Below are 13962 nucleotides of genomic sequence, written 5' to 3'. Positions count from 1 at the left end.
CTAACCGATACAGGGTTAGTAGGCGAGTTGTGCTTCTGTGATCAGCAGGTTTGAAAAGAACCACTGGGAAGCAGAAGGATAAGGGGTGTCAATTCAGAGGAATCTGGATTGTCTCTCCTAAGGTTGGAAAGGGACCCAGCCTTAAACTGCACCTGAAGGTAAAATAAGGGGACTGCTTCCGTTCATGAGAGGAGACCTTACCGCCGGAAGTGGAGACCTGCATCTCTGTTGGGGGAGAGGGGCCGACGTCGGACAAGGCAGTCCTGAGAAAGGAGCTGGTTGTTGCGTCGTAGCGGACTGCCTAAACCTTACGGGGAGAGGTGCATCTAAGTAGGGGAAGGAGTGCATCCGAACGGGAGGAGGGTACTCTTAACTGGAAGGAGGTTAAAAGGGTCAAAGCGCCAGGACACTGGCTAGTGTCTACCCAGCGGCTCCATGGGGAGCCACAACACTGCGGAGAACCAGGAGACGCCTACCTCTCGGGCCGGGAGAGTCTTGGCCAACGCAGTGACCGAGTCTTGAGGCTTCAGAGGGAAACGACAGACAACCAACGAGGAGACAGGCGGCTAGGCCTCAGCAACAACTCCGGCTGTCAACAGAAGCAAGGCCTCAACTATTGACCAGGGGGTCAACAAGCGAAGGGGGGGAGCTGCTATCGCCCCTATCGACGACCAGGCGGAGGGGAGGAGAAACAAACCTCTTCCACTAATCCGAGGGTCAACGGGGGTTGGGCAGCCAGCGATGACCTCCTCACAGACGTGACAGCGACACCCGAGGAAAGAGCTCCGGGTTCAACTGAACCAGCAATACAGCAGGGGGTCCTACCCCCTAATAGAGGTCAACACGAGTCAAGATGTTCTTGACAGAAGATGGGGTGTAATAGAAAGGCAATTTGCTTTCTAAATTCCACCTCCCAGAATGGGGAGTTGCACCCAGCAGTCGTGATACTGCATCAGCTCTGAGCAACAAAGAGGAGGCCGGGTCAAATCTAGAAAACATAGACCCCCCTCCTCAATGCTCCAAGTCAGAATTTGACAACTCACAGTTGAGACCAATGGAAATTGATCTTGGTACGAGAACAAGTTGTTAAAGACTGTGCACACGATCACAAACTGAAATGGCTAATTTGAATTTTAGGATCTGAGTGTGGCAAATCAGATATATATTTTATCCTAATATGATTTAAAATGTCTTAAGTGTTATCTAGATAGTAGTGTGTAGAGATTGATATCTATGTTTGACATATTAAGGATAGGTAAACTATCCAAGTGGGGAACTGTGGTAAATTCCCAAACATAGATCTCATGATTAACTAATGTGTAGAAATACTTGGCCCTCAAAACAATAATTCATAGATTGTGTGTGTGTTTACATAGACTGATTGCCATTGTGGGCACACAGGTCGATTTACATATGAAGTGAGTGGTCAAATGATTCTATCTACGACAGGAACCCAAGGGCCATCTGCCATGGCCTGGGAAGAGTTTAAGACAATGGGCTCTGTAAGATCGAAACAAAAGACCAAAAGGTCACGTAAACATGTTATCTCGCTGGAGTTTCCTGTGACACACACACATAGACACACACACACACACACAGACACACACACACACACACACACATAGACACACACACACATAGTCACACACACACACACACATAGTCACACACACACACACACATTCACACACACACACACACATTCACACACACACACACACACACACACACACAGAGAAGATCTCCAAACAAGCTAACTATTTCCTGGTATATTGTTCTTGAATTCTGAAGTCATTGAAGTAAGTTAAAATCATACTTAAAGTAGGTAATTAGTTAATGTGCCTGTTCTGTTTTCATTTATGTTCAATATGATTAATTGATTGTTCTATGTATTGATTTGTATTCTATTAAGCTAACAGAATGATTAGATTTGTTAGATATTTTCTGAAAGTCAGTAGACTTAGTGATAAAGAAATATATCTGTGTTTATGTGGGCAATTGTAATTCAAATATAGATATTAGGAAATGAAAATAATGCAATGTTTAAGGTAGATTGTTAGTATTAAACAAAGGACAGTATATATTGTTGACTATGTAAGGACAGCCTCCGTTTGCAGTTATGTGAAGGGGGTTGGGCTATTAAGCCAAACCCCTATTTTTCAAATACAAGCTTAGCAGACCTGGGATTGGAGGAAAGAATGTGATGATGTCATCAACTCCGAGACACTGGGCCTTGGGGATATAATGAGGTGTGCTGGGGGGAAGGAGGACTCTGGAACAACCCAACCACAGGACAAGACCTCTCCACCATCTCATCCACAAAGCAAGGCGGCAAGGACAAGGAACTTCTTGGAGGGAAAACCAAGTCTTTGTTATCAAACAGAGACTTTCAACAACTCACCAACTAGCATTCTCTTCTTTAGTCTGGTTGTATCACTCACGGCATAGTGTTTGTGATCACAACTATAGCATTTTCTTATTGTACTCTTAAACTTTCATTAAACAACTGTTATACTATTTTTCCTCCTAATTCCTTCTGCCTGCACCGCTCAGTTTGAACAGAAGTGATTCCCAGAGCTTTAAGGTATTGAATCACAACGCAGAGTACTAACGCAACCCGGTTCTGATCAGAGCAGAACCGAAATAGCTTGGGAAATCCACTTCAAGGAGGGACAGGGAGACCCATGTTACTGACCAGACACTATATCAGTGATGACTGTTTACTGCAGAGTGGAGGGACTGCTGTAAACATGGCTGTCGGAATGTAAAGCTATTTAACAAATATTTGAATGACTTACAGCGCATTTAATACAGTAACTAATAATCTAATAAATGTTTCTTCTATATATGACCCATCAAAAAGTATCACTCAATGACACAAAGGGTCAGCAGTGATTGATCAAGTACGACCAAGTGGTATAACCTCTTTTACACCTACTGCTGTCTGCTTAGAGCGCATTATAATTCTGCTGAGCCCGTTGTATTTGACACTGTGTGTTCCATGTGTATAGGGGTGGCTGTTTATGCATCCGCCTGGGCGCAGAGCTAGCAGACTTCAGCTCACATCCAAACTGAAGAAATCGCAGCGCTGGCATTTTTGTCAACAGTGCCAAAGTTCCCTGACTGCCCGTCTGTCATTGGCTGTAAGAGCGTCCGCGGCCACTATAGTAGACCAATGATATAGGACTTACCTAGAGCAGCTGTGACCACTGTAGGCTGGTAAAGATATGCCTCCTAAAGTGTGTAAACGGAAGTACAGGAAGTACAGGCTACAGGCTTTCCGGTGTCGACAAAACAATTATAGAAACGTGTGAAGTGCACAATATTTCCTCGTTTAAGCCACTGCAACGGCTTTGCCTGAAGAATTTACTACACGACAGGATTCGGGAAACGTTTGGTCCGTTCGGAGGCAGCTTCCAGGGGAAGTACATACACCGGAAATTCTACCCCATACACACTTTCGGCCATAGTTCTTTACCAGGCTTTATCTCACGGAGGAGATAAAACTGGGAACGAGGTTATGACCACTGTAAATAAGACTGCCCACCTCTTGTTGACGGTAAGAGCAGTTGTGACCACTGTAGTTGTGACCAAATTACAGCCTAAATTGGAGGTTTGTCACACAGGCAACAGCACCCTGCATGGATATCGATCACCATGGGGGGGGAAACGTCCCAATCATGGATGCATGAAAAATGCATGAAAAACTACTAGTTTCTGTGACCAATTAGTGAAGATTCTTGCCGGCTCATTGACAACTCCTGGCACCTTGGGCGGGCGGGCGGGCGGGCGGGCAGGCAGTGGCTCAGGAGGTAGAGCGGTTGTCTGGTAATCAGAAGGTTCCCGGTTCGATTCCCTGCTCCTCCCGGGCAGCGTGTCGAAGTGTCCTTGAGCAAGATTCAAGATTCAAGAGGTTATTTGTCACATACATACCAGGGCATACAGTGAAATGCGGGTGGCCATGCCCGCTTTGATTGTGCAATAATACTAAATAATCAAATAGACATAATAAACAGGTAATAAAATAGACATAAAATAGGCATGATAAAATAGACATGCTAAAGTCCTGAGATAGTGCAATACAATGTTAGCTACGGATTAACATTGTATTGCAAGACACTTAAAGGAACACGCCAACATTTGGGGAAATTAGCTTACCGTCTTCTCCAGAGAGAGACAAGAAGATAGATACCAGTTTCCTCTCTGTGCGTTCAGTAGAAAGCTATCTGGCTGCATGTTAGCCTAGCTTAGCACAATCAATGGAAGAGAGAGGAAACTGGTATCTATCTTCTTGTCTCTCTCTGGAGAAGACAGTACAGCTAATTTCCCAAAATGGTGGCGTGTTCCTTTAACCCCTAACTGCTCCCGATGAGCAGGTTAGCTTTCCTGAGCGTGCTACTCGTTCCTGCATGAGTGTTTAACCGGAAATGTTTTTGTTAGCAGGTTTTTAGCAAAAGTGCATGGGTTTTGGGAGGTACTGAGCATACGACTGGATAAATGAGACTTGGATTATACTGCATGATGTGTTTGAGAGTTTGTAAACAGATGTTTTGATATAGTTTTATCCCCTGTTAACTTCAATTCGTCAAGTATGGCTACCGTTTTTTTGTATTCTATGTTCACCGTGGAGACATGTGAGGAAAACAATGATTCATGAGTTTAGATTAGATTAGATTCAAATGTATTGTCATCATGCAGCACAAGTACAGTTCAACAAAAATAAGTTTGGCATCCAACCAGAGTGCAAATGTAACAGTAAAGTGCAATAGTAATATACAATATACAGGTGATTAAACTGGGTATAAAATATATAAATTAGTACTACTGAGTAATAGTGCTAATCAGATCTATGTACAGAGTTGTAGTAATAGTAATATGTACAGTGATACAGGTATAAGACACTATGGTAGTAAGCGTGTGTGCGTGCGTGGCAGATAAAAGAAAGAATACAGACATCAGAGCATTTTTCAGTACACCAAAACGCAAAGTAAGAACCATAGTAGCCTAATAGCTCAAAGACTTAAAGGGCGGGCTCCACAAATAATGGATTGCACGGTGTTAATTGCACCCTTACTTACAATTCATTATGAATTGTAAATGGGGGACCCTGATGTAAACAAGACAAAAGTCTTTCTCTGGTCTGCATCCCCATGGGGACCGGCCACGTATATATACGGGTTTCGGTGCCATGCGTTGTGGACCAGAGGCACGTATATAGCCGTGGCAAGTTGTTATTGTTTTATTCCATATTAATAACCGGATCAAGATCCCCGACCGGCTCTGCAGATCTACCCTCGTCTGTGGAATCGAGAACATGCAATACCGGCCAGATCCTGATATAAGACCCTTTTCACCTAAATTACAGCCGGATCGGACCTTGCTGTGTAACGCAAGCAGCCGATCGGTGAATGTGGCAGTTACACGGACACTGTTATTGGTGATCAATAATACTAAACGACCTCCCCCGCCGCCCCCCTTTCATCCATACATGCTTTGGGAGAGCCCGGATCATATGCAGTTTGTGTTATTTCTTTAGCATATATAAAACGGAAATGCCGTTGAATATAACGTTAGTAGCCTTTAGCTACATAACTAGCTTTCCAGAAAATAGATGAGACGAAATCTGCGATAAAGCTTATATTCACGGTGCTATAAAATGACAACCTATTGATGGATTTTTTTTTCTTTAAGCCATTTTGAAGGGACGGTTTATGAACTCAAGTGACAATGAGAATGGACAGATAGCAATACTAAAGTATAGATATAGCTCTACAAAAAGACATCAGTGTGTTGACAAACCTTGGTCCTCTACCACCATATTAGACAGGTCCCAGCGGTCGTCAAAGTGTTAACAATTGTGTGAATTGAGCCGTACTATATTGTACCCATTCTGCAATATGTTAATAACATTTTTAATCAATCAATAACAGATTGCAGAATGGGTACAGTACAGTACGGCTCAATACACACAATAGTTAAGGGGATGCAGACCAGAGAAAGACTTTCGTCTTGTTTACATCAGGGTCCCCCATTTTCAATTCATCATGAATTGTAAGTAAGGGTGCAATAGAAATGTTTCATAATGATGTTCAGTGTATTCATAAGTGTATTGCTCTCCTTAATGTAGAATGATATGGTGACTGTACAGACTCAGGAAGGAGAGAAAGAGACCCAAGAGTTACAGGTAATGGAAATATCAGACAGACAGCTTAAATGAACTATATTTCGTTAGATAGTTAAATTATACTGACCAAATTGTTTACATTGCTGTGTTGTTTTTTACTACCTGTACCCCCCATGCCCCATGCCCTTCCCCCATGCTCAGTATATTTTTACTGTATTTATTTCTGTATATTTTATTTCATTTTTATTCTATTTTACTCTACTCTTATCCTAGGCAACTTGATTGATTTGTGTTATTATTCTAATTCGTGACCTGTCCTGTCTAAATGTTTAAATGTTGAGTTGCAGTGTCAAATTTCCCACAGGATAATAAAAGTATTTCTATTCTATTCTATTCTATCTAAGTGTAGGATAACATAACAAATTAAGACACAAATACTTGGATCATATATCCCCCCCCTCTCTCCCTTTCTTTACAGAGTAGCATAAAGATTGTGTATTCAAAGCGGTTCAGTGTATTCATAAGTGTATTGCTCTCCTTAATGTAGAATGATATGGTGACTGTACAGACTCGGGAGGAGGCAGAGAAGGAGAGAAAGAGACCCAAGAGTTACAGGTAATGGAAATATCAGACAGCTTAAAGTGTACGATAACATCCCTAGTAATTGGCTATCATACTGCAATATAAACTGAGTTTTATGGTGAAAAGAACAGCTTTATTGGTCATGATTGAAGGCTCTATATTGCAGGAAATTGCACGTACAGGTTAATTAAATTTAAAAAAAATAAATATATATATATATATAAACTAAAAGGAGAAAACCTTCAAAGGAAAGAAGGGACCGCACACTCCACAGGACTGGTTTTTGCTTATTTATTGTTTGCACAACGCGTTTCGCTGTCGCTTCCTCAGGTGCTATTCCTCAGGTGCCTGCATAGCACCTGAGGAAGCGACAGCGAAACGCGTTGTGCAAACAATAAATAAGCAAAAACGAGTCCTGTGGAGTGTGCGGTCCCTTCTTTCCTTTGAAGGTTTTCTCCTTTTAGTTTATTTATCTCTCTTGCGCTGACCTGCACCTCCAGTCGGGGTCCAACCAGATGTGCACGAGTCCTATCTAGTTTAATATATATATATATAGATATAAAAAAAAGTATTATTGCACCCCCACATTCAACTATAACTAGGCGGCCATGTGTCGTGTAGTGTATCTTGTAGACCAGGCCCATTGCAAGTTGCTGTACTCTGTCGTCTACTCTAAGCCATCCTAGGTTGTCAAAGTGGGCAGGGGTGAGGTGGGTTCTAGGAGTAAGGTCAAGCAGTAGTCTGACCAGTTTGTTTTGAGATGTTTGTAATTTTGTTTTTAGCGCCTTTGAGGTGCTTTGGTACCATGAGGTGCAAGCATAGTCGTAGTACCCTTGAATGAGTGCTCCTGCCAGAGTCTTCAGGGTATTCTTTACATTGGATGCCATTTTGTCACAGGAAAGATTAGCCTCTAGGATGGAACCCAGGTAGGTAATTTCATATTTCCTTGTTACTGTATGTACTGTGTGGATTGATTGAACACTTTATTAAATGGGCCTGGTCTACAAGATACACTACACCACTAAGGTACCCATGTACATGTCGAAATACTTCCCAAAGGTCAGTGAATACCACGCCCACAACACCAGAGGGAGCTCCACAAATCATGTTCAACCCAGATTCGGCTCAAACAAGGGACTAAACACGTTCCGCAATTATGCCACAACAATGTGGAACGCCCTACCCACAGCCGTAAAGGAATGTGAATCACTATCCACCTTCAAAACAACCCTCAAAGAGCACCTACGGGAGACTGCAATTAGAAACTGGCCACTGTAAATGTCCAAATCCCCCCACCCACCCACCCCCTCCTAATGTACAGTCTCCTCCCCACCGTATGTAACTATGTATATATTTTCTTTTAGGATCTCTGGGTCACAAATGTAACAGTACTATATACCTGTATGTCCCTACATGTATGTCATAAATATCATGAATTGAAAATGGGGGACCCTGATGTAAACAAGACGAAAGTCTTTCTCTGGTCTGCATCCCCTTAACAATTGTGTGTATTGAGCCGTACTGTATTGTACCCATTCTGCAATGTTATAATAATAAAGTTTTCATTCATTCATACTACTGAGCAATAGTGCTAATCAGATGTATGTACAGAGTTGTTGTATTAATATGTATCTATCCATATATATTGTGACATCCTCCAGGCACGACGCAGTATGAATGAATGAATGAAAACTTTATTTAACAGATTGCAGAATGGGTACAATACAGTACGGCTCAATACATACAATTGTTAAGGGGATGCAGACCTGAGAAAGACGTTTGTCTTGTTTCCATCAGGGTCCCCCATTTTCAATTCATATAGACATTTATGACATACACAACATACATGACATTTATGGCATAGGGACATATAGGTATTTAGTACAGATACATTTGTGACATAGGCGGTATTCAAATATACAGTACTGTTACCCCTAGATCCTGACAGAGTATATACATATGATGGGGAGGGGACTGTACATTAGGAGGGGGTGGGAGGTATACAAGTAGATTTCTTGAACTGATTTTAATGAAGCTTGTCCATTCTCCATCCAAACCGTAAATACATACAAATGATACCATTAGCAATTGAAAGCCCATCAAAAACGTAGCTAACATCAACCGTCAACATATAACGAAAATCATCATCCATAGCAATCAATACCTTATTGGCTGCGTGCCAGACAGTATAAGAGAACATCGATTGTGTTGTGTCTTTGTCCTTTTTCTTGTTATATTGTCTTGTGTTAGACAACTATTTTACTTGCTTGAATTGACCGCAAAGTCAAGACAGCCATCCATCAAGTCATGTCGGGTCTCAAAGAAAGGCGGAAACACGTCACCGGATATTAAGTGGGAAACAAGTCTTGTGAGACTAAATAATTGCACAAGCAAAAAGAAATCATGCGCCACTCATATTATCTATATAAACCCATATGAAATACAATCCTGAGTATTATTATTAATATGCAAAAATAAACGTATAAAATTGTAAGCGAATATAACTATATTAACCAACTGTTAACCATAGCTGCATTTACATATATCCACATCGGTCTGTACATACCTGCATATAATCCTTTGTAGATCTGTAGATACTAGCCTCTATCTATCTATACATTTTGTACATGTCCCTTACCTACTCTTACTAGTTACGCTGCTGGCCAGTATGACTTACTACCATAGTGTCTTTATACCTGTATCACTGTACATAAACTGTACATATATTAATACTATATCTATATCTGTACATATCCCTTACTATATATATATATATAAATAAATATAAATATTTATCAGGTCGGTGCTCCATGCTCAATTCTGTACCCCTTCCTAGATGCCAGCAAAAGCAGGAGATGTTCAGGTCAATACAGGCAAAGGCAAGGCAAATGTATTTATGTAGTACCATTCATACATAGAGGCAATTTTTTTTTTATCCACTTTTTCTCCCCATTTTCTATTTTTCTCCCATCCCAATTTCATATTTCCAATTCTTCCCTCCCCTGTCTTGAACGTTGCTAGACTATGCCTCCCACTGGTCGGCTGTAGTGAGGATAGAAGCCTTGCATCACGTGTCCCCTCCGGTACACGAGGAGGCAGCCTGTCGCATCTTTTCACCGCAGCAGCTCGAACTCTGTGGCGAGGAGTAACGCGTGGGAGGCTCACGCTGCCCCCGATACTTCCTGTTTCCGCCGCACCGGCATCACCAAACCGACTTGTAGGAGTCGCTGTCCACAACGTCCAATCCCCACCCACCGGCTTTCCCACCCTCCAACACTTGCCAATTGTGTTAGTATGACGGCCGGCCAAGCCGGTAGCAACGCCGAGAGCTGGGCTCGATACCAGCATCTCCTGCGTTAGTGGTGAGCGCCTTGCCCACTGCGCCACTCAGCCGTGCCACATAGAGGCAATTTCAACGTGCTTTACGTACATTGAAAAAGGTTACATCATTATGGAAGTTGATTTAAAAGGAATTAAAAAAAATTAAAGAAACATGTCAAAGAATAAAGGAAAGGAAGGGGAAAAACGAACAAAGAACAAACACATTTTAAGCTGCTTTTATCAGTAGTCAATGCTGGGACACATTAAACAGTATATTATGTTATATACTATATGTATGATATATTCAGTATATGTGAAGGTCACTGCCCACAGTCAGGCTGAATTAAGGGGCCTCCTTCTGTGTGGTGAACAACATGAAAACATAAGGAAGGATTACATAATAAACATAGATGATGAAGTAAGGTTTAGTCGATATTCCAATGTACAGTTTTGCTTGTACAGTTTCCCCCACCCACCTCCAATGTACAGTTCCCCCCCCACCTACCCAACCTCCTCCAATGTACAATTTCTACGTCAAATGTATATACTCTCTTTTTTAGACTCTTTTTGTATCACAAACAGTACTGTATTTGTAAATCTGGTATGTCATAAATGTATAGATGTAGCAGTACTGTCTATCTGTATGTTGTGTATGTCATATATGTTATGATGAATTGAAAATGGGGGACCCTGATGTAAACAAGATGAAAGTCTTTCTCTGGTCTGCATCCCCTTAACACTTATGTGTATTGAGCCGTACTGTATTGTACCCATTCTGCAATCTGTTAATAAAGTTTTCAATCAATCAATCAATCAATCATACACGGCACACTGAGAGGGAACTGCACCCTGAGAGGGAACTGCACTCTGAGAGGGAACTGCACCCTGAGAGGGAACTGCACCCTGAGAGGGAACTGCACCCTGAGAGGGAACTGCACCCTGAGAGAGGGAACTGCACCCTGAGAGGGAACTGCACTCGGAGAGGGAACTGCACTCGGAGAGGGAACTGCACCCTGAGAGGGAACTGCACCCTGAGAGGGAACTGCACCCTGAGAGGGAACTGCACCCTGAGAGGGAGGTTCGAAGGGTCAAAGTGGGTATAAGACAGGAGGGAAGACTGTCAAGTTTTAAACTGTGGATACCAAACAGAGAAGGTAAAGACGACTTTGAACTGTTGAACAGTAATCCAGAACTATTTTATTGCACTGTAAAAAAAATTATAATAATAATAATTTGCATGGAATAGCGCACAAACTAAAGTATGTCGAAATTAACTGGTTAGTCAGTCTTGGACTATAAACAATGCCTGTCAAATGAGCCATACTATTGTCTCCATAGCTATAATACAGAACACACGATGGGTCCGCAAACATCGCTAAAATGGTCAATAACGCTGGCGCCATTGAGTAAAGATGGGAAAAGAGCGTGGCGGTCAATGAGTCAACAGGGACGGGGTTGAATGTGAACTAGATGAGGGAGGGAGGGACGTGAGTTTGTTTCTTCTCTGGTGTGAATCCTCATGTGTGTATTTATATATGCCTTCCGAGTAAATCCTTTCCCACAAACTTCACGACTAAATGTTTTTTCCCCGAGTATGAGTTCTGATATGTACTTTTAAGTCACGTTTTGCACCAAATATTTTATCACAGGGTGCAATTATAGGGCTTTTCCCCAGTATGGCTTCTCTTGTGTCTATTCAGGTCTCCCTGTGTAATATATCTTTTAGGACACAGTGTGCAAATATAGAGCTTTTCCCCATGACGTCTTATATGTTCGTTTAGGTGAGATTTTTGACTATATCTTTTAGGACACAGGGTGCAACTATAGGGCTTTTCCCCAGTATGGCTTCTTATATGTTCTTTTAGGCTAGATTTTCCACTAAATCTTTTAGGACACAGTGTGCAACTATAGGGCTTTTCCCCAGTATGGCTTCTCATGTGTTTATTCAGGTTTTGCTGTGTAATATATCTTTTAGGACACAGTGTGCAAATATAGAGCTTTTCCCCAGTATGATGTCTTATATGTTCGTTTAGGTGAGATTTTTTACTATATCTTTTAGGACACAGTGTGCAACTATAGGGCTTTTCCCCAGTATGGCTTCTCATATGTTCTTCCAAGAGTGTAATGCCAGTATATTTCTTGCCACAAACAGTACATGTCCTGTGAGTTTGAAGGTGAAGTTTCAAGCTCTCTGTGGGTTCTAAATGTTTTCCACACAAACCACAGTCACTAGAATGGGCTTTAAGATGGGGCATTAAAGCGTTCCTATTAGGAAAACATTTCCCACACACTTTACAGCTCCAGGTCTCACATGGTATTTGGTTTGATAATTTCACCTCATGGGATGAAACCACAGAGCTCTTGAACTGGTTGCTGTTAGACAAACTCTGTCCTTTGTTTTTCTGTGTCTTCTTTGATGTCAGTGAGTTTAAACCAGGATGAGGTTCACTAGTCTCCAGCCAATCATCACTGTCATCAGTATCAGTTCCAGAACAGTCTGAAGAGAGGAGCTGGCCATCTGTAGTTGGTTCTAAATCACCAGCTAAGTTACTGACTGGTTCTGATAATCCACAGTCCTCTCCATCAGGTTCTGTTTTCATCTGTTCTGTTGAGGTGCTGGCTAGAGGCTCTGTCTCTCTGTTTTCCCCAGTGTGGCTTCTCATGTGAAAATTCAGGTGTCCCTGTGTAGTATATCTTTTAGGACACATGGTGCAACTATAGGGCTTTTCCCCAGTATGGCTTCTCGTGTGAATATTCAGCTCTCCCAGTGCAGTATATCTTTTAGGACACAGGGTGCAACTATAGGGCTTTTCCCCAGTATGGCTTCTCATGTGAATATTCAGCACTCCCAGTGTAGTAAATCTTTTAGGACACAGGGTGCAACTATAGGGCTTTTCCCCAGTATGGCTTCTCATGTGAATATTCAGCACTCCCAGTGTAATATATCTTTTAGGACACAGGGTGCAACTATAGGGCTTTTCCCCAGTATGGCTTCTCATGTGAATATTCAGCTCTCCCAGTGTAGTATATCTTTTAGGACACAGGGTGCAACTATAGGGCTTTTCCCCAGTATGGCTTCTCATGTGAATATTCAGCTCTCCCAGTCTAATATATCTTTTAGGACACAGGGTGCAACTATAGGGCTTTTCCCCAGTATGGCTTCTCATGTGTCTATTCAGGTCTCCTTGTGTAATATATCTTTTAAGACACAGGGTGCAACTATTGGGCTTTTCCCCAGTGTGGCTTCTCTTGTGAATATGCAGCTCTCCCAGTGTAATATATCTTTTAGGACACAGTGTGCAACTATAGGGCTTTTGCCGCTTTTCCCCAGTATGGCTTCTCATGTGACTATTCAGGTCTCCCCGTCTACTATATCTTTTAGGACACAGTGTGCAACTATAGGGCTTTTCCCCAGTATGGCTTCTCATATGTGCTTCCAAGAGTGCAATGTCAGTATATTTCTTGCCACAAACAGTACATGTCCTGTGAGTTTGAAGGTGAAGTTTCAAGCTCTCTGTGGGTTCCAAATGTTTTCCACACAAACCACAGTCACTAGAATGGGCTTTAAGATGGTGCATTAAAGCTGTCCTATTAGGAAAACATTTCCCACACACTTTACAGCTCCAGGTCTCACATGGTATTTGGTTTGATAATTTCACCTCATGGGATGAAACCACAGAGCTCTTGAACTGGTTGCTGTTAGACAAACTCTGTCCTTTGTTTTTCTGTGTCTTCTTTGATGTCAGTGAGTTTAAACCAGGATGAGGTTCACTAGTCTCCAGCCAATCATCACTGTCATCAGTATCCCTTCCAGAAGAGTCTGAAGAGAGGAGCTGGCCATCTGTAGTTGGTTCTAAATCACCAGCTAAGTTACTGACTGGTTCTGATAATCCACAGTCCTCTCCATCAGGTTCTGTTTTCATCTGTTCTGTTGA

General features: G+C 42.1%; 1 protein-coding gene across 1 annotated transcript in view; it reads right to left on the bottom strand.

Annotated features, from left to right (window-relative positions):
* Positions 1–13962, bottom strand: part of LOC311239884 (uncharacterized protein) — a gene marked incomplete at its 3' end in the record, with an annotated part of 165506 nt that overhangs the window by 83676 nt on the left and 67868 nt on the right. The window lies entirely within an intron of this gene.

The sequence above is a fragment of the Notolepis coatsorum genome (assembly GCF_963971535.1).
Source record: "Notolepis coatsorum genome assembly, chromosome: 14".
Lineage (NCBI taxonomy): Eukaryota > Metazoa > Chordata > Actinopteri > Aulopiformes > Paralepididae > Notolepis > Notolepis coatsorum.
The sequence above is the reverse complement of the archived record's forward strand: the minus strand, read 5'-3'. Positions and strand labels throughout refer to the sequence as shown.